Below are 23,336 nucleotides of genomic sequence, written 5' to 3'. Positions count from 1 at the left end.
GAAGAGGAACAGTCTAAGAAATTCTCTCCAGCAAAGAGGGAGCACAAAACAAGAACTTTCTGCCGCAAATGCACGCTACATGAATGTACTGACATGTAACATTTTCGAAGTGTAACACTCCGACTTTGATAAAATTTGGCAGGTAGATATTACACATGAAATAAACGAATACGTGTTTTTTCTTTTCTGGGGAAAACTGTTTTAAGGGTAAAAGCCTCCACCCAAAATTTGGAGAAATTTGAGGTCCGAAAGACAAGAAGTTAGCCGGAGTGGATGAAATTGTGCACAGATATTATAAACGTTAAATGATGGAATATGTGTTTCGTATTTTCCTGGGAAAAATGGTTGGGTGGGGCACAGACCCCTTCAAACCTTTGATCTCGAAATATCAAAAGCGTTAATAACAGTACGTCAAAAATGCCTACTGGACATGGAGAATTGCAACGAAACTATGTTTACATTTCATCACGACTTATCAAAGTGCTAATTAGTGTAGTGAAAAGTACCTAAAAAGACATGGAGAATTGTAAAACAATTACCTGTGACTCATTAATTTTTAAATTTTCTTACGCAGAAATAAGTTTTCTTCTTGCAAATTTCAATATTATACTTCTGAATAGTGTTTTACTTCATAATAAAACCTCTTTTTTGCAAAAATAAAAAAATAAAAAAATAAAAAATAAATAAAAATAATTAATAATAATAATAATAATAATAATAATAATAATAATAATAATAATAATAATAATAAATAGGTTTGTATTTAGTTTTATGTCCCATGGTTTTTGCCAGGTAGGCTAAAGAAGATTTGAATTTACTGATTATAGTGGAATCCGAACCACTTTGGTCATTCAATGCTCTCCCACCAGGAATCGAATCTTGAACCTCATACGCCAAAGGCTTGCGTTCTTGCCACTAGACCAGCGAGGAGGGATAAAACAAACATATATAGGAATATGTAAATTAAACTCACAACCAGACGTGGCTAGTGAGGGAAGTCGTAAGCCAAAGCGTTCCAGACAAGTCACACGAACACGAAGTACATACTGCAGCACTTGGGATTTGGCGAATTTTTACAGGGGGAATGAGAAAGTCCGATTTCTATGGAATGGTGGACGGATTTGTTTTCCTTCTCTCTGACAAGGGTCAGAAGTGATGGATTACTTACAGCAAATCGTACCACAAGAAACTGAGGAATTCCTAATTTATTTTGATCAACATTACGCATCAGGTAGTATCTGGAGTATGCGACTTTCATCTTACGGTGATCTTACGATTCAATTTCTTTGCTAGCCTCTTTTGTTTCTTCGCAACATACCCGTTCATATAGCAAAATTACAGAAAGAGACACGAACAAGTAAATTGATAGAAGCTTCGAATTTGAAATTCCAAAAGGTTGAACCTGTCCATCCTTCCTTGTGGATGGACATTACAAAAGGATGAGGCCATGGTTTCAACTGCATCGAACAAGAGCAGCGAAATGAATTACCGAAGAAGAGGGTAAAATGGAAGACGACTAGCCTTCAAAGGCGCTTGTTCAACTTAGTGATGGATTATTCTCAAAGAAACACCACACTCGTTCAATATCTGATTGGAATTGATTACTGCATAAGGCTGTAACTTTAGGGTATAATGTGTACAATAAGGTTCGTAGAGCGATTAACTTATTGGTTCGTAAAGCAACGTTCTTTTTATTATAGTACGTTACGTTGTTTTTCAGTGCTTGTAGTGTATGATATCAATTGCTTAACTATATAGATTTATATTACGCATAAAGCTGTGAAATATGTATCAGACTTAATGCGGATAGCTTGTTAGATTTTTTTTTCTGAAACTGTGTAATACCATATGATAATATGACTTCTTTTCTTTTTTAGTATCAAACCCGATGTTGTTATATAGTCAGAGTTACCATATGACAGATTTTTACCGGGACAGTCCCGGTTTGGAGGCTCCTGAAATGAAATGAAATCTTTGGATTTTACATCCCACGATTAAGGAGATAGGAGTAGGATAGAGGAGACGGTGATTGTGAGAATGAATGAAATGGTGTAATGAAGAAAGTGAGAGAAAACGAGAGAACTCCGAGTTTATCCATGCACGCAGCGTTTGACTACCACAAAGCCCATTTGACGCAAGATGGGATAAAACCAGGGATCCTATGAACCAAATGTGAGTGTTTCTACCACTGAACCACCGTGACCTCCATGAAGACTCTTATCCCGGTGTTTCGCCAGTTTACATTTTGTCCCGGTTCTCAGTCGTGAGAATATGTTCACCGTTTTTTGTATGCCTTATCCTCATTGCGGTATTCTAGATTACGTCTGTTTTACAGTTTTCACATTAAAAGCTAAATATGTAACCTTAGTTTATAGTACGGTTACGGAGTACAGTTACATACAGGGTGCGAATTACCGGAGGGGATGAGGGGGATTTCCCCCCTCAATCACATTTTGTTCCCCCCCAAAGAAGTCAGCTGAAGTATCCCCACCGGGGATGCTCGCTTTCCCCCTCAAACTATGCTTAGTATAACTCCAAATTTCACTGATTTTTGTTATTTCTTGTAAATTTAATCTTCTAGCTGTATTTCGAAATGATCGATGTAAACTGTTCAGTTTCGGTCATTTCTACTTACCACCTAATTACCCACTATTTTCAACGTTGTTTAGTAGAACTATATTATTATGACTACGGTTGTTACTTGCAACTGTACCTTCGTACCCTTCAGTTCGTCATCGTTTGTGAATTTGAATGTACTAATTGCGTATAACAAAGCCACATATAGATTTATAAATGTTCTTAGCGATTGGCCAAGAAGAAGTAAACAAATAGCTTCTTCTACCATACTTGGCGAAGTTCGGATATGTCATATGCATCCTCTATATTTGTATCGATTATCATCTTATTTTAATTTTTGTTATAACATGTTATTTCATTTTCCAGTGTACTCTTTGTTAGCACATGGTCTTTATTCCCTAGTAAGTTGTGTGTATGCAACTCAAAAGTTGCATTTAATTTGTGATAATTAGCATAGTAATCACTGCTTTTACAGTTTACGGAAATGAACTTTTGAAACAGTACTCAAAATCTGACAAGTAAACCTTACGTTTGGGTGAATCGAGTTGCTGACTGAGACACATATGAGAAATTAGTACTAAATGTGGTCAGTATTTCAGTGAAATTGTAGGTGCGAAGCTCCAGGGGTTTAGGAGATACAGCTACCAGAACATCACATGGAAGTACAGAATAGTCTTCATAAAGTTGGAGGTAAAAGCTCTATAAGACCTCTTGTAACGACAAAAGGTGAATAACAAATATATGGGTACATATTAGGACTAGGGGGAAGTCATATAGTAAGGGTATACCTGACGGCGGCCATCTTGAAATCCGCCATTTTGAATTAAGGTTAAGTTTTTAAAATAGGAATAGGATCATGTGATACATGATTTAAGGCGTAAATTTAATCAGAAGAACAATGGTGACGTTAATTTTGATTTACGCGCAATTGGTAAAAAGTTACAGGGAAATTAAATATTGTTGCAGCATATGTGTTAGTCCTTTACCCCACCTTGTAAATTTTGTGTTAATGATAATAATTAAATAAAAAGCAGGTGGATAAATATTAGGTCTATGGTAAGAGTTGCCTTGATAGCGGCCATGTTTAAATCCGCCATTTTGAATCAGACAAAAGTTTTAAACAAAACGCATTACATTGACACCTTATTAATAGCAAATTTTACCATAAATCCAACGGTATAACCATTTTTGCTTTATCATTAACCAGCACAAAATAAAATGGATCGCTCCTTACGACTACTGCTTTGACGGAATTGTTAACGACAAATGTGTCAAGTGTAAGTCGATTGCCTTTGTCAGGTGTGTTCACTGTGAGCAGAGCATTTGTGCAAGTTATGCACTCTTTTCTGAACTACATATTGATTGTACTAATTTATTACTTTTCCGGAAGAAAGACCCAAGTTCAATTATGACTAAATTCCACTTTGGTCATTTTTCCTTAAATTAGCAACTTGTTTATGCGATAACAAATGCTGGTTAATGATAAAGCAAAAATGGTTATACCGTTGGATTTATGGTAAAATTTGCTATTAATAAGGTGTCAATGTTATGCGTTTTGTTTAAAACTTTTGTCTGATTCAAAATGGCGGATTTAAACATGGCCGCTATCAAGGCAACTCTTACCATAGACCTAATATTTATCCACCTGCTTTATATTTAATTATTATCATTAACACAAAATTTACAAGGTGGGGTAAAGGACTAACACATATGCTGCAACAATATTTAATTTCCCTGTAACTTTTTACCAATTGCGCGTAAATCAAAATTAACGTCACCATTGTTCTTCTGATTAAATTTACGCCTTAAATCATGTATCACATGACCCTATTCCTATTTTAAAAACTTAACCTTAATTCAAAATGGCGGATTTCAAGATGGCCGCCGTCAGGTATACCCTTACTATATGACTTCCCCCTAGTCCTAATATGTACCCATATATTTGTTATTCACCTTTTGTCGTTACAAGAGGTCTTATAGAGCTTTTACCTCCAACTTTATGAAGACTATTCTGTACTTCCATGTGATGTTCTGGTAGCTGTATCTCCTAAACCCCTGGAGCTTCGCACCTACAATTTCACTGAAATACTGACCACATTTAGTACTACTTTCTCATATGTGTCTCAGTCAGCAACTCGATTCACCCAAACGTAAGGTTTACTTGTGAGATATAGGTATTCTCTCGTAAGTATATGTTAACGTACACGCTGAGGGATACGCTCCTAGTGAGCAGACATGTTAATGAAGGTGATTTTTAGGTGAATAAGCGAATAATTCAAGATTTGTTTCAGCATTTGTTAATACGACTGGTTCTCCGTGTCATTGTCCGTGTCTGTATAAGCATTTCAACTGAAGCGGTTTTTTTTTTAAAGTTAACCCTTCATTTTTCCATCTTTTCGCTGTACAGTTTGCTGTCCACGCAATTAATGTTATCTGAAAAACTTCAGTGTAATGTTTTACTTTATTTGACTAACGTAGCCCATAGTGAATCAACTCATCTTCAACCTAACAGTAAAGTAATTTTTAAGTGTTGACTTTCTGTGCCCATCACGGAATCGATATTTGGCGAAAAAAAGTCGTGATGAGCACAGCTTTAGCGGGAAGTAGAAGCACAAGCTCGAAATTTGAATTGAGATATTTTAAATATTTGGCCTTCGATTTGACCTTGATGTGAGAAATCGGGACCAGCAACAATCCATTTCTTATTTGATAGGCTAATATCTAGATTTTCTTAAATAATAATAATAATAATAATAATAATAATAATAATAATAATAATAATAATAATAATAATAATAATAATAATAATAAAATGTCCGGTTTAACTGATAATTTTAGTGGTTTTCACAAGACTGAAGTAGGTTTCTTTTCGCAACCTGTATGTATTAATGCAAAGTGGAAGCTTTCAATATGAGTGGAAAAATTAACATATGCTTGTGATAATGGCTATCGCTCGAGCCGAATTATTAACTAAATAGACCTTAGAGAGCTACGGGGACAAGAGTGAGTACAACATTAAAACACGTTCAGAAAGGTTTAGTGGGATGTGTGTAAGAGCGGAAATGTCATTGGTGTCTGAAGATCGCCATCATCCAGCACTGGTAATCTTATGGTCATATAAACGACCACCAAAAATGAAATCCCAAAATAACTTTCAGGGTTACAACTTTAGAAGGGCTAACTTCTTAAAAATGAATAATGATTTATCAAATGTGAATTGGGACTGTCTTAAGCTTTCAAATGATGTTGATGTTGTAGTAGATAAATTTTACGAAATACTTCATAACGTTTTAGGTGCAAGTGTTCCTCCTAAGAAACTCACTAACCATAATTATCCGTGCTGGTTTACGGCTAGTATCATTAAAAAAACTTGAAGCAAAATCATACCATCACGAAAAGTGGAAAAGTGGAAAGGGGGATATTTCATTTCACAGAGAGGAGTTTCGCAAAATGCGCAGGGAAATAAAACTAGAAATATCGCAAGCTCTTAGAACGTTCATATTAGAAACGGAAAATAAAATAGGCACGGACCCTTGTTATTTCTGGAACTACATTAAAAGTAAAACTAAACATATTTCAACTGGGTTTCTTACCTTTAATGTACAACAAGACTTAACTAATATTATGGAATGGTGTAATAAAAATAAATTTAAAATGAATGTAAATAAATGTAACTTCCTACGTTTTACACGTAAGAATAGTTATGTAGACTATACTTATTCGATTGACGGGACAAAATTAAGCTCTCCCAAGTATATCAAAGATCTTGGAATTTTCTTTGATGAAAATTTAACATTTAAGCATCATATGGAAACAGTAACGAACGAGGCTTATAGAAACCTTGGTTTTATCATGAGGCTAGGTAAAGAGTTTCGTAATGATTTAACTTTAATGAAATTGTACTTCACTTACGTTCGGTCAAAGTTAGAATATGCTACTGTTGTGTGGACACCAAATATGCAAAAATACTGTGATATGATTGAGGGAATACAGAAAAAATTCCTAAGACTTCTAACGTACAGGAAAACTGGGCTTTACCCGAAATATGAATCTTACAGAGAGTTACTGGAAAATTATCAACTACCCACTTTATACGAAAGAAGAAGATATAATGATCTAATATTTTTATATAAATTAATACATGATAAGATTGACTCTATTGAGCTGCGTTCGTTGCTTTGTTTTCAAGTCCCATCAACCAGAACGAAGATAGGAAACACATCTACGTTTTATCAAAGAAAGGCAAGAACAAATATCCTTCGAAAATCTCCTGTATGGAGGATAAGCACTCTCCACAATGAGGTCGAAAAAGACTTCAATATTGATATATTCAGCATGTCGGAAAGTGTGTACAAAAGAACAATTAAACAGGCATGTTTTGAAAACGGCATATAAGGAGCTCATATGCTAAAGACAATATGAATGTGTGTGTTTTTTTTTAATTGTCTATTTTGTAATGCGTATTTCTTTTAATTATTTGTATATCTCATTGTTTTGTATTAATATATATTTCGTTGTCAAAGACAACACAATAATTGGGCCTAGAGCCTGTTGTGTTGTGCTTGAACTAGAATAAAAATAAATAAATAAAATAAAATAAAAAATGTCAGACAATATATATGTGCATAGTTATTGTCGGTAGATTTATTAAATTAATAAATCTCTTATTTATTACAGATGTCACACACACACACACACACACACACATATATATATATATATATATATATATATATATATATATATATATATATATATATATATATATATATATATATATATATATATATATATATGGGGGGTAAGGCATTTATTGTCTCATTTTGAAATTTGAACCTTCAGACTATGTCCTTTGGCCTAATTTTATCCCCCCCAATATAGATTATCTAATTCGCACACTGGTTACATACATGCATACAGGGCCGCCCACAGGGGGGATGTATGGCGCAAGCTGCGCCATTGAGAAAAATTTTGGGGGGGATTTTACTCTACTTTCGAACTAGCAATTTTACTGTCGGAATAGCATTAAAACACGATTTTGAGAAGCTAATTTTCAAAAATTTTCCGGGGTGAACCCCCGTACCCCCCTGCTTCAATACTCGATGAATGAAGTACCGCGCAAGTAGCCGTATGAAAGGAAAGGTTGGTTCGTTTTAAGAGAGAAGGGCCGCCCACAGGAGGGATGAATGACGCAAGTTGTGCCATCGAGAAAAAAATTGGGGGGAATAAAAAAATTGGGGAAGAATTTTACTCTAATGTCGAATAAGTAATTTTGCTGTCGTGAGAATAACATTGGAATACGATGTGATTTTTTTTAAATCTCGAGAATGAATCCCCCTACCCCCTGCTTAGAAACTCTATGAATGAAGTACCGCGCAAGTTGCTATATGAAAGGATGGCGCCAAGTTCTGGTGAACAACAGTTACAAACACTCAAGGAATCACTTTCAAATTTAGATTTGAAACTTGCCCATGTTGTCTGTTGAAAATTATAAAGTAGTTTGACATAATTGTGAGCTAGTGGTAACCATACAGACAACAGCCAAGTTTCAAATCTAAATTTGAAGTGAGCCAGTGAGTGTTTGTAACTGTTGTCCACCAGAACTTGGCGCCTATTTTTGTGATTTCAATTCTTTTTAAGGCCACTCGTACTTGGCTCTTTTACAGGAATGTTTTTTGTAGGATATGACTTCTTTTTGTAGGCTAATTTCGAGGATAACATTTTCTTTTGGTATCAAACTCAATAACTTGTAACTTGCGTCTTACTTTTCATGTACAAGGGAATTATATCAATATTTTGTAAAGAAAAAAAATACTACTAATTGTAAAAAAAGAATACCTGTGCCATACACAGTGTGTAGAAGTTTTTATACCCTTCAATATCCTTATAGAACATATTTAGTATTGTACACTACCAAGACTACTAATAAAAGTAATGCCATTTTTTATAATACTGCCCCTACTACTACTACAAGCATTCTATAATACTACTACAGGAAATAAAAACAACAACAAAAATATCAATTACTAGTACCATAAAAACTACTGCTACACTGGGCAATTGTTTTTAGAGGACTTCAGTTTTGAGGAAGGAAGAGATTATTAGTTTTGGGGGGGAGTGCGCCATCAGCTTTGGGGGGGATGGGCACCCCTGCATGCATATATACACACACACACACACACATATATATATATATATATATATATATATATATATATATATATATATATATATATATATATATATATATATATATATATATATATATATATATATTTCTGCGTTTCACCCTTTCCCCCGGAGGTTATGATTCATTGAAGCGTCATAATCAGTGCTATTGGCTGGTCTCTCTGTCTCTCTCTCGCTCTCTCTCTCTCCCTCTTCATAACAGTTTTACTTAGTGGACGCTAAGTACACGGAACATGGATGTAAGAAAATAACAGGAATTAACGACCTGTGGAAAGAGTGGTAAAATGAACTGGACATCCCTGATTGTGAGATAAAATCAATATAAAATTCCTTCTGTGAGCCAGAAACACTGGGCGCTAAGTCTACGGGCGCTACATGCACGGAACCAAATAATTTGGACCCCTCCCAGCAAACATTTCTGGATGTAGAACAGGCAATGCTGTTTGTTTTGATGTTCTTTGAGTTTTGGCTTCTGTTATATGCTGATTTTACATCTGGCGGGTTTCGAAGTATGCTTTCCACAACGTATCACATTAATAAGCATTGTTTCGCGTTCATCGTGCATTGCTTACAACCAGGACGGATGATTTGGAATGTAGTTTTTCATTTACGCACATATGTGGGTCGGTGTGTATATGTGACATTCGCGATTCATTTACTTCTTTTGTATCAGCTGTCTTTTCTGAATCAGCTGTTTTGGGTTTCAGTTATTAGATTTACTTGAGTTGTATTTGCTCTAATTCTGTAAATAATCTACAAATTCTGAATTAATTCTAAAGCATGACTTCTGTATATAACTTACCAAAAAAAGCAATTTCTCCACCTCTCCACTGAGGAAAAACTTGCAATTTAGACTTAGACGAAACAAGCAAAAGACAATTCAGAAAAGTTTTCGAAAAAATTCCGGTTTGTAATCACAGGACATCTTATGGCAGCAATGTTGTTTGGCTGAGATATCTTTCTATAATTTGATTTTAACTATTCCTAGATAAACTGTGAATAAAGTGTTATCAATTTACATTTTTTATAACAGTAATCTCTGCCACAAACTGTCTTCAGTCTCCTCTGTAGATGAATTTGGATCACTGTCAGGGACTAGGTTTTCTAGAATGAATTGTTCGCAACAATCTAGAAAAAATATTTAGCGAATTCACAAAGCTTTAGAAATTAATATTAACAGTACGTATGACGTCAGCAAAAGGAGACAGGCATTTTTCCACATCGAAAAGAATTTACACTTTTAAGGAATAGAATGTTCCAAGAAATGTTATCACCATTGGTCATGCTTTCCATCGAAAAACACCTCATAATGGGAATACCAGAGTTCAACCAGCATGTATTAGACAATCAGAGAGAGGAGAATGAACTTACTAATTAAATAAGGTGACTAATGGGATATAATGTTCTGCATTATGTTTTAATTTTTTAAAATCAGAATTTTATTTAATTTCACATGTCACATAGCATTTGCATCTAAAGTTATGCTGATTAGTCAATAAATGCAGTTTATATCTTCGTACTGCAACACCCGAAACTTCAATCCGCTCGCCGCCACCGTGTTTGGAGATTATTTTCTTCTTACATTTTGTTTTAGCTCTGATAATAATAGAGTTGTCCTATGTCAGGGGACTTTTGAGACACTTTGTGTGTGTCTGTGTCTGTGTAAAATTAGTAAAACAACATTGTCCCTTGTGCAATATACTTTCCAATATTTTAGAAACAGCATTTAATACTTAGTAGCATATGTCTATTACATTTGTCTATTACATTTTTATTGCCCTCAATAATTTACTATTGAATTCAACGCACGATTTCATATATTAAGTAAAGAATATTTAAGCATTTCTGGACAGTTTTACTCATAATGAAGTATTCCGTTTGAGGATATTGATTTTTTATATTTCCCTGTTTTAATGAAGTACTCAATTACATTAAAACATTTTTTTTTCTAATTGCCCATAATAAAAATGTCACATCTCACTGCAGTATTGGAAGACAGTATAACTGCTGCTTAGGTACACTGACATTTCCCCAAACAAAGAATCACGTTCCTGTTCTCATGTTCTATCCAGTTTTAAAGGTTTTATTATTATTATTATTATTATTATTATTATTATTATTATTATTATTATTATTATTATTATTATTATTATTATTATTATTATTTTATGTTTTGCTTTCAATCAATCTTCACAGTTGGGATGGATCACCATTTGTTTTCTTGCATTTTAATCTATTATATACATATAACTTTTATTAATATCTTGCTATATTCTACTAGGTAATATGAGAAACTGTTAATATTGGAATACAATAACTATTTGTGTTTTTAAGGTATTTATTATGATGTCATGCTTTAAATTTAATTATTAATTATTTTGCTTGAAAACCAAGATGTATAAATATTTAACGATATTCTTATGCTTGAATGTAATTCTAGACTACACGGGAGAAACAGTATAAGTCAGAAATTAGCCAAAATGAGATAAATCAAAATTGGAGATCTATGTGTTATGCTCCACCACCGGTTAACTTGGTATTTGTCAATTGTATTGCCCGTTTCCAGAACGACTCTTGTCCATTTTACATGCCTTTTAGGGATTTTTTCTTTTAATCATCTTAATTAGTACATCTGAGAAAGTAAAATAAGTTTTGTAAACTCTAAAATAAATACCTGAACCATTAAATGGGATAAATGAGCTGAAATTAGGTATTAGCAAAGCAAAAATCAAGAAAAAAATACATTCCGGAAAAGTGGACAAGAGATGTTTTGGAATTGAACGACTCAATTCTAAATCTGAGTTGAATAATCGCGTCTTGGTACTGTTAATATAAGTGATTCACACTTTTGCTTGGTAAAATAAAAAATCGCCTCCTGAAAACCTGTTTTTTGACTTATACTGTTTCTCTCGCGCAGTCTAGAATTTATCAAAGAAGACCAACCACGTAATTTCTTGACGTTCTTACAGTTTGCTTTTACTTCAACTTCTGGAGTTGATTTCGCTTTGGATTCGTAAGAATTATGAAAAGTATTATAACAAAGTGATTATTTTAATTTAAAAATAATAATAAAAAATAAAGTTATATTTTTGCTATTTATATTTCATTCTTTATTATTTAAATTTTATCGTTGTACGTTGTGCATCAGGTCTAAGGGAGACTGTCAGATGATATGTATGGTAATGGTGAAATGGTAAAGTGAAAGGAAACGGAAGAGACCCCGAGAAATTCTACGCGCGCGGTATTAGTCTACCGCAAAGCTTATTTGGCAAGAGCTGGGATCGAACCAAGGACCCCAAACACCACCAGAACTTACTGCTGTACTACTGACAGTATTTTTCAAATTTTGACTGTCCGAATATTTTTCAAAAATATATAATCATAAGTTCACTCTATAGCATTGTTTGTGTGTGTGTGTTTTTCCTATTTATTAAGTTAATATTATAATGTACTCTTAAGCGCGCCATAGACGCACGCACTTGCATTACCAACATGTATGAAAGGTTTCTTTCATCATGCATCTTAAAAGAATTTTTTGCCCACACACGTACCAACGTGCTGTCCAACATACTGAAAGTAGTTTGAGAAATGTGGAGGACGAGGAAACGCGTGCTTTTTCTTTCTGCAACTGCACGACCTTGGCATGCGACGGAGGAGAGACTCACGTGATTTCTTCCGCTGTCGTGATTGGCGGACCTAAATATAAAACAGCCACCTTGCATGAACGAGCCCATACACGGTAAACATGCACGCAGAACGGCAAAAACATCAAACATGTTTTCAGAAGATTTTGAAAACTTTTAACATGAATGAACGAGGCCATACACGATCAATTTGCCTGTGGTTTTATCATTTTTCATACAAGTCGGGCTGTTTCTTCAGGCATGTGTTTACGTGTATGGGCTGCATTAGAGAAAAACAGGTGCAAATAAAAGCAAGGAAGTTAAGAAAAGGGTGTTTATGGCTCTTATTTATCTACAAAGTAAAGGATGCGATACGAAAGTCGAGCAGATGGCCATTGATAAAGAGACAATGCACTGTGTGATGTTTTAGTGCATCCCACTGAGCAAACAAAGAAACGAGTAGTCATTGTCTTTCCACAAATGAGGATGTACATTTTTAAGAAAAAACATAGTGGTTGCTGTAGGAGTTGAGATTAACATTACACATACACACACATATATTATTGCTTATAAATCTATCAGATACGTTGCGATATACAATTGTCTAGGATGGAAAGATGTTGCCACATATCCGTAGAAAACCTTAATTACCTCTGTTTCCTTAAGCGCATCAAGAAGCTACCCTATTAAACTATACTGACCAAGAGTATTCTTATTAATAAGTAAGCGAATCACAGAATAGTTTTATTTATAATTACGAAAATTTCTTTTGAAATTGAATTAACTTTCTGTGTGGTTTGACATTTAATATATTACTTACAATTGTTTTGTTGAATCCTTGGAAAAGTTACGCATAAAATTGAAAAAGTATAATTAATAAAGTGTGGGATGTTTTGAACTTTTATCATGCAAATATTAAGCTTATATTTCGTAACCTTTCGTGCAAGATAAAACTGTAATAATTGAAATGTGTTTTGACGTTTTATCTCTTCCTATCTTTAAACATAATTTATCTTTAAATATTTTCGTTGTGGAATCCAACATGTTTCGCGAAGCCTACATGTTCTTGTTCTGAAGAGTCATTGAGACACCTTGCAATTATTTTGAGTTTAATAGTGTAAAGTCAAGAATTATAGGGAATTGAAACAAATGTAAGAGAGATTGTACCATTCAATCCAACTTTCGTTTGTGTCACTATCTGTCCGTCTGTATGTTCCACGATCAGTGCAAAAAGACTTGGTCATGTTTTTTAGGATTGAAATTAATCAGAGGGAAGAGATTAATCAGTATGTCCTTTTCTTTGAAAAACAAGAAAAAACGAGAAAACATTTACCTACCTAAGTATATCTTTACTTAATATATATATATATATATATATATATATATATATATATATATATATATATATATATATATATATCAGACTTACAAGAATCGAACAGAGTGTTTTCTTCGAGGCTTTCCATTAAAGTTTTAAGCCATAGTAGTTTCTAGAGTTACTCGAGTCCTACTTTCATATTATTTTCGAACTCAGAATAAAATTTAGAACATTACATGTTTAAGCCTAATAGGCCTACTACTAAAAATAAACACAATTTTAATGACAATTAAAGACAATTGATAATTTTTTGATTATATGGTGCCAGAGTTGAATTAACGGGAAAGATAAGCTATAAATACTACTTCGAACTAAAGCTAAGATGCCAAAATACAGTTATATGTATGCCTTGTTGTTACCCTCAACTCAACCAGTAGCTTTTTACAGTTTAGTGGGCCCGCGGTGGCTCAGTGGTAGAGCGTTCACTTCTGGTGTATGGGGTCGCTGGTTTGATCCCAGCCCGTGCTAAGTGGGTTTTCTGGTGGGCACATACTGTGTGCATGGGTTTTCTCCGGGTTCTCCCGTCTCCTTCCACTTTCTTCATTTCATCCATTTCTCATCATTACCGTTTCCTTTAGCTTAGCCGACATAGGCGTGGGACGTAAAACTCAAAGATTTCATTTCATTTCTTTACTGTTTACATTTATTTATTATTTATTTATTTGAAGTTTAACAAGTATTTTGTAAATCGTATGCAAGGAACATCCATAAGTGTTCGAATCTAGCTTTCCTTTACGCGAAAGCACTTAATATTAAAAGTTAACTGAGAGTAATGAATTTTAAACTTCTATTGTTCTTTTCTCCGCAGATTAACTCTTCAAGATGTGCATTGTTGATGCACTTCAAGCACTTGATACATGTTATTTTTTTCCTGCTTTGGTAAACAGTAGATTATTAATGTCATATCATGATTGGAACAAAATGTACTACTTACCTACACACGTTTTCTGTAATATGATTTGTGACAGAAATAAATCTTTCAAAATAGAACCCTTGTATAAGTTTGTGTGGAAAATGAGCCGTTCTTTCAATTATTTATTTATATTTATTGCAAGGCAGTGCAAGGGCAACTATCGTATTGGAGGCTCCCCTACTGTGAGACCAACTTTCAACCGACTGTAGTTCGCTCGGTCGGTCACCCGAGAAGATCAGGGGCAGAGGTCACTGCTAGGAACTTAACCTTCCTTCGTTGCAAAGAACTTCAAGAAAAGAATTGGTTGAATTTATAAATCAAGTCAGAGTCAAGACTACTGATCATGTAACTTTACATTCTCTAGTATTAGTTTCAACAACTCATAGATACATTCCGCCTAGATAGCGCTCAGGAATGAACACATTTTGTCAGCACTTCGCTATAATTAATGATGACAAGGAATGGTTTCAGAAATGACAACGTTATATTAGGAACAATATAATATTTACTTATTTATTTATTTATTTGCATCAACACAACAGGCATAAGCCCATTAGGTTTATTACATAATAACTTTACAATAGTTTTCTTAAACATACAGTTCATATTACATATGTCAATTTCTTTGTGTTCGATACATATTTTGTCATAAGTAGAGCACATTCTCCAGATTGGTGATTTCAATAATACGTCGGACCTTGCTTTTTTTGCAATAGAACAGACCAGAGTTCCAGTGTCGGGACATGAAAATTTAGTGTTGAGATCCGTACAATTGAACTCGTTTTGTACTATTTTATGGAGAAAATCCATATCTATCATATTTCGCCTTTGTTCAAGTGTAGGGAAAAATAATAATAATAATAATAATAATAATAATAATAATAATAATAATAATAATAATAATAATAATAATAAAACATTCATTATGAAAATAAGCAAACATATAAAGACCTGGCACACGAAACCAAAAAGTTGTGGAAATGTCAAAAACTCACAGCAAGATCAATCATTATCTCAACTACAGCAATTGTCACTTAAAATACTGACATCAAACGTCTCCTAACAAATCTTCAAAAATCAGTAATACTGAAATACCTATTATATGGTCACGAAGTTCTATAGAGAAGAACTCTTCAAATAATCTGCAATTGTCACTGACGGGCGACAGATTAATAACTTGAAATCGGTCTGAACCGGCATACAGCAGTAATAATAATAATAGTAATAATAATAATAATAATAATAATAATAATAATAATAATAATAATAATAATAATAATAATAATAATAATAATAATAAATTTCTATGTGTATTAGTATATCACATAATGGAGAAAGGAAAGTCGTATGTATCAATCGATATATTTCATTGACCTTGTAGTAGAATCATAGATAAAAGAAGGGGAATTTCCTTTTTGAAATTCTTGGGTTCGTTATCACGGCAAATCCCACATAGAGAAAGCTGGATTAAAATGACTTCCACCAGTTTAATTTTGAAAACAAATATATATTGTCCACTAATATGGATATAAAATAAGAAGTATATAAAGTTGTTACAATTAAGCAATTTCAAATTCAGGTTTCAATTTTGTAATATCAAATTAAAAGAAATTTGTTCTTGGAAATTGTGGACGTAAAGAACTTAGTTCGTATCTCGTACGGACTTGTTAAAAAGAAATATGTTCAGTATTTTCAGAGCAGAAATAATGTAACAAATACTTATCGTTAAATATGCTGCCAGAGCTGGTGAAATGTTCTAACGTCCTTAGAACAAGGCGTCCTCTGGATGTAATAGAAAAGAGCCTCTTGTATTACTAGCGAAGTTTAGTTGTTGTCTTCTCTTGGATCACTGAATAATTATCTATTATCAGCTGGGTTTTTATATACAAAAGAATAAGGCTATTAAGCGAGAAGAACTGGCTTAGAGCGAAAGAGCATGTTTGCAATATTCTATCTTAGTCGGGAAAGTTGCTGAAAGTGTATTGTCTCACTATTTACTAATGTCAATGTTGTTTCCACAATTTCCAATAACAAGGACATAGTTTACCTCTGGTCACGTACACAGAGTTCAAGGTTTTGTCTGTCAACACATTTCAGCTAACATATTACAACGATAACGTTGTATGTTTCATTAGCAATCTGTGCCTATTTACAGAAAGGAATCAGAGGCGAATTATGTGAGCAGTATAATGTATAAAGAAAAGAAAGATATATTGAGATTTTGAGATATTATTTATGTAATCAGTAACAAAAATAAGTGTTGATGTTTCTATAGCAACGACATAAATAATTGTACTTATACGTAGACATATTGACGAGTAAAGAAGTGTGTGTATGAAGGTATAAATATTTTATTGTATGTGTAGAAAAGTTGATTATGTACGCTTCGCTTGGTCAACTATTAAAAACCAGTTAAGAAAGTGTAAAACACGTTGAGAATTATTTTTGAAGATTAATTTAACGAACCAAGGACCTTACAATATACCGGTTGGTTGATAATCATCCAATGCTCAAAAATACACACATCGTTTAAACAAGTCTATCTTGACAATATATAGTTTACCCTTGGTCATGGAACTAACTTGTGATGTAACAGTAATAATAACAAACCACTACCAATAATAATAATAATAATAATAATAATAATAATAATAATAATAATAATAATAATAATAATAATAATAATAATAATAATAATAATCACAAGAGAAAACAATTCTTGAATATGTTACCTTAGATCATGGCACGAGCTAACTTGTGATGCATAACCATAATCGTACTATTAATAAAAGAAAAAAATATTACATCGAATTTTACTCTTTTACTACAACCTGAACAAAATGACATTTTAGTCAGAATAAATCATTTTGCGTACCAGTAGTTTCGAGAAATCGACGAAAACTAATTATGTGGTGTAAAAGTGCATAAGTAAAACTATTTTTATATGTACAAAATGTATGTGTTTATGTATATCCAAGCAAACCTCTGGAACGCTTGCAGCAATTTTAACCGAACTTGGTACACATATTACTTGAAGTACTGTGGAGATACGACTACCCTGACACATCTAAAGAAAGTAGGAGAAATGATCAAAATACATACATGGCATATAAAAATGATCAAAAACAGGCTCAGAAACACGCCATTTGTTAAGGTGAAACTGATGTTATGATGTACTCCTCACCAAACCTTTTTATACTACTGGCGAGATGACGGAATAATGTGCAGTATGATTAAGTTTGTATAAACGGGCAAGTTTTGCCGATAGAAGTCACTACAATTTTCGTATCTTTCTCATGTTTTTATTTTATTTTATTTTATTTATTTTTTCTGTCTTTTACGAAAATTTACAATTTCTCTTACAAATTTTAACCTAAATACTTTAAAATTTTAAAGAAGGAACTCCATAACCTATCGAAGGCAACAATCCGTGCCGATTTTTTTATTTAGAATTTTCTTCATTCTTCAAATGTTTTGATTGTTGAAATGGATATCCAAATCTTTAATAATGGAACTGTTTCCCCAATGAAGAAAATTCTAAATAAAAAAAAATAAAAAAATAGCACGGATTATTGCCTGAGATAGATTGTGAAGTTCCTTTTCTAAAAATTTAAAGTCTTTAGGTTGAAATTTGTAAGAAAAACCGTGCATTTTCGTGAAAGGTAAAAAATGCACGAGGGTGATACGAAGGCAGTAGTGATATCTATCGGTAAAACTTGTCCCTTTAAACCAATCTTAATTATTTATAATAACCTAAAAGTATCATTAATTAATTCTTAAAATATAGGGCCTAATTTTATATATCTTTCAGTTAATATTTCCAGAGTTATACATATTCCTCGTAATAATAATAATAATAATAATAATAATAATAATAATAATAATAATAATAATAATAATAATAATAATAATAATAATAATATCGTTCCTTAATTAAAAGCTCTGTCACTTGCATTTGGTACTTTTCCATTTTGTTTTATTACTTTCGGAACCCAATCGAATACATCTGGAATGTGATTGAACGTAACGTCAGGGCGCATCGTCCCACTCCCCGGAATTTACGGGAATTAGGTGACCTGTGTGTGCATATGTGGTGTCAATTCTCTCCAGCGACCTACCAAGGATCATTGCATGCATGCCAAGACGTGTCGCCGTTGTTATCCGTGCCGAAGGTTGACATACTGACAATTAGGTAGGTAGTCATAATGGTGTGGCTGATGTGTGCGTATATTTTAACTCGTATATTTCGTCTCGACTCAAATTCCGAGACGTCTCGACTCGAGTCGAGTCGAGACAGAGACTGTCGAGTCGAGACACGAATCGAGACAACATTTTCTCGAGACAAGTCGAGACAGGCTTAAATCTCGACTCGACTCGACTCGTGCGTGCCCCTAAATATAATAAAGTGCTATCTGTATAAATGATATTCCAGATTTCCTCTTCATCCCATAGACCGGTTCCAATCTCCTTTCTGCCCCAGTATAGATAGAGGGCGCAACTCTCGCAAGGGAGCTAGCCTTAGGCTAGCAAAAAAAAAAAAAAAAAAGCTTTTAATTGCTATTGTATCATTTTAATAGATAGATAGTAAGCGTTGCCTTTTATTCTTTATCTGATTTTTTTTGAATCATTTGATATAGTTTCAGTTCAGTTTTTCTATTAAGTAATGTATAAAATAATACTTGAGGTCCACAGTGTCAAGTTCCAACCTAGCCATAATGTCCATCGGGAGAAAGTTAAGTTGCAAACTTCTACAGAATCCATGAAAAATTGTAAGCAAATGATATACCTATCTGCCCCCTCCCAGTTTTTACCTTCTAGATCCGCCACTGACAGTTACCAGTGTTTCGATGTGGTTTTACTGGACAGTTTTACAGTGTACAGTCCTGTTCAAAAACGCCACGGCACCTACCTCCTCTCTTTAAAAAGAACCTAACATTACAACTGTACGCAAAGCAATTCAGTATTTTGGGTTGAAATAAATATCTTCAAAGCTGAAAAAAATTCACATTTGTTTGATTTATTTCTCTTTATAGATAAGAGTACGTTAAAAAAGTTAGTGAGCAGAACTTTTTGAACAAGAACCAATATGAAATCCAACTCTCTTGGGACTAGATAGTGTAGGAGGAACGGCCTACTGTAATCGTGAATCTTGTATGGTAGTCTATGTTGATGCATTCACCACCTGCACCTGGTTCAAACCACGTTCTTTTTTCAGAACTCACGTTAATTCTCCATAACCCCTTATTGTTAAAGAGGCTTTATCACTGCGAAATTAAAATACCGCTAATTTTACAGTAATTTTGTGACATCTTCAAATAGATTTTTTAAAAAATAATCAAAATGTGGAACAAGATCGCCCTAGACAATACTATTTTGCATGAGGTTGCTTATCACGAGTCACCGAGTAGCTTTCCGTTTACAGCCATTTAAAAATGCGAAAATAAATGCAGATTCTCGAAATGGCTGGAAATCGAAAGCAGATTGGTGAATCACAATAACGGTATCTCATGTAAATATTGTCTAGGGAGCTCTTGTTTCACTTTTCGATTATCTTTTATCTATTTGAAGATATCACATAATTACTGTAAAATTAACGGTATTTTAATTTCGATGTGATGTGAGAGCAAAGTAAAAACTCTAACTCAACTCTAGCGTCCGTATATGCGCTTTGGAATTCCCAATAAACCAGTAAATGTACAAATACCTTTAGTACTTTCTCTTATTCGTCATTATGTGATTACTATTATTTTGTAAAAAGGAACTTGATGTTTTGTGTTGTTAGCACACCTGGATTAATCAGTAAAATCGACTTTGCAATAGCCTTAAGCCTAATATTACATAACTTGTTCTGTGCGTTCTTAATAATACAGTGAAGTTCAACATATTATAACTTTAAGTGTTCAATCTACAAAGATGTCCAAGAAAAGAGGCTTGAGTTTACATAAACCTAATAAATAAATAAATAAATTCATTATAATTCCTTCGGCTTAAAAGAAAAGATATGAATAATAGAGCTATGTTCGACGAAAGCGGGTGTCATGTTAACTATATGGGTCTTAGAGTAACACTGTAACAAGAAAAAAGAATGTAAAGTTACTCAAAGATGGAAACTTGTATACGCATGATTCGTATGGAGAGGTAAAGAGAGAGTGAAAAAAAAAGTACGTGCTTGCAGACTGCCTGGCGACCTTTCGTCTTCTGTACAATGTAATAGGTGTGGTCTCTCTGTGAATAAGAAAACTTGTTTCACCTTTCATGTTGCCGCTAAGTACATAAGATGAAGTGTTTTTATCTACTTGCGTATGGCGATAAGCAGGAAAACAGTGGGCGATCACTGCACACAATCACAGACAATAAGATGACACCGCGTTTCTCAGAAACGTCTTATTGCCAAGTACGCGTCCTTTTTTGGTGCCCGAAAAATAAACATTCGCGTGAGGAAATTCCTCATTTCACAGTTAGCATTGATGACAGAGCAAACTTCCACTTAGAGAAGAAGTGCGAAATTTATTATTAATATTATTATTATTATTATTATTATTATTATTATTATTATTAGTAGTAGTAGTAGTAGTAGTAGTAGTAGTAGTAGTAGTAGTAGTAGTAATAGTAATTTAGTTGTAATGTAATGTGCAATTATCCGTTGTATATACAAGTAAAAGTTAATCTCAATTACTTTAAAGCGGGCATGGTGGCTCAGTGGTAGAGCGCTTACCTCTGGTGCGTGGGGTCCCTGGTACGATCCCCGCCCAACTATGTTTGTGGTGGACAACATCGTGTCCCTGGGTTCTCTCGTTTCCTCCCGCATTCTCATTCTACCGATTCTTACCTTAATCATCTATCTCCCTTAGCCTAAAGGGCATAATGGCTGGATATTAACCTGAAAGATCTCAATTATTATTTTTTTTAAAAAAAAGCAGAGCAAACACAGTAAATATTTTCAAACATTGACAGTAGAGATGCAAAAAAGCCGGCTTTTTTGAATCGATGGTTTCTTGCACATAAAAAGCCAGCTTTTTTGGAAAAAAACGAGAATTTTGGAAATTTTGGCTTTTTTCATTTTTATGATTTTTCTATTTAAATAGCTTTCTTGTAGTATATTCTAAAGTTAAATAAGATTCCATGACCTAAATGCCATATTTCGCTCTGGAATTCACCATCATGATGGATGGAGCATATGGTTTATGAATTAAAGTAAACATAAAGTACGTAGTATTTGGGGGCAATTTTAGAAGCTATTTAACTTCATTTTAACTTCTGAATTATCGACATTTTTTTCTTCTCTAGATCATTTCTTTTTAGTCATCCGTGTTTCACTTCTTAGAGCTTAGTACTCTAGCTTCTAGCACATAATTAAATTTATATTTTTCAATATATCCATCAGAGCGTACGTTTTTCAATATACTGTATCTGTCAGAGCGTACTTCCACATTTACGCTACTGTAGCTGTGCAATGATTTAACAATAATCTTTCGAACACAACCTTGAATACCATTTGATAGAAATAATCAATATCGGATTTAGAAAAATATTTGGGAGGGTTTTTCTGAATAATGTTTGTTTTTTCTAAAAATTCCTAACTTTTATTTAAGAGGAGCTTAAGTTTATGAGTACAGTCATAACAAATATTTCGTTTCGTTTGTATATTCAGCTATAATCTTCCAGATACAACATTGAAGACCATTTTATACTGATAATCAGTGGCGGATTTAGAAAAGTGTTTTGGGAAGGGCTTTTCTTATTAATGCTTACTTTTTCTAAAAATTCCTAATTTTTTATTTGAGGACAGCTTCAAGTTTATGAGTAAAGGCAAAACTAATATTTAGTTTGTTTTAGAAATTCCGTAGTTTCAGGGTAGAGGCTTCAATCCGAAAGACATCCTCACCCTAACCTTTTTCGCAAATCCATCACTGCTGGTAATTAGAAATAACAAAGATTTAAAAACGATTAGAAAGGAAGTCGGCCAGGACTCATAGTACACGCACTATCTCTACATTTACAGATGGAACTAAGAAAAGCTTTTGTCAAAATGGTCGAATGTGGGGTTGAATCCCGGACTTCACGATAGAAGCGCGAAAGCTAACCACTCACTCATGTTTGTTGTGTAGTTGTGCTTAACTTAAATATATTCTCTCTCTCCCTCCCTTTCTCTATGGCCACAAAAGCTCTCCATTGACTTCTGTCCTTATCCAATTCAATCCAGTTTCTACTCTGTATTCCTATTTCTGCTAGATCCATCTTAATATTGTCCTTCCATCTCGGCCTAGGTTTTCCTAATGCACGTTTCCCGATTGGATATCCAGTTAAAACTTTGAAAACGTTCCTACTTTCTTCCATTCTGGCTACATGACCTGCCCACCTGAGCCTCCTAGACTTGATGACTCTAACGATGTTTGGTAAACCGTATAAATTATGTAGTTCCTCCTTATGAAGTTTCCGCCATTCCCCATTCCGTTCCTCTTGGGTCAAAATATTCGTCTCAGAATTTTATTCTCAAATAATTTCAGTCTACGTTCTATTTCCAGCGTAAGCGACCATGTTTCACAACCATAAAACATAACAGGCATGATTATCATTTTATATATTTTAAGCTTTAAATTCCTTGACAGAATTATTTTGACAACGACAAAATATTTTGAACTGAAAAATAACAACA

Source organism: Thermobia domestica, chromosome 4, assembly GCF_964235325.1.
Source record: "Thermobia domestica chromosome 4, izTheDome1.hap1.1, whole genome shotgun sequence".
Taxonomy (NCBI): domain Eukaryota; kingdom Metazoa; phylum Arthropoda; class Insecta; order Zygentoma; family Lepismatidae; genus Thermobia; species Thermobia domestica.
Note: the sequence above shows the minus strand (reverse complement) of the source record.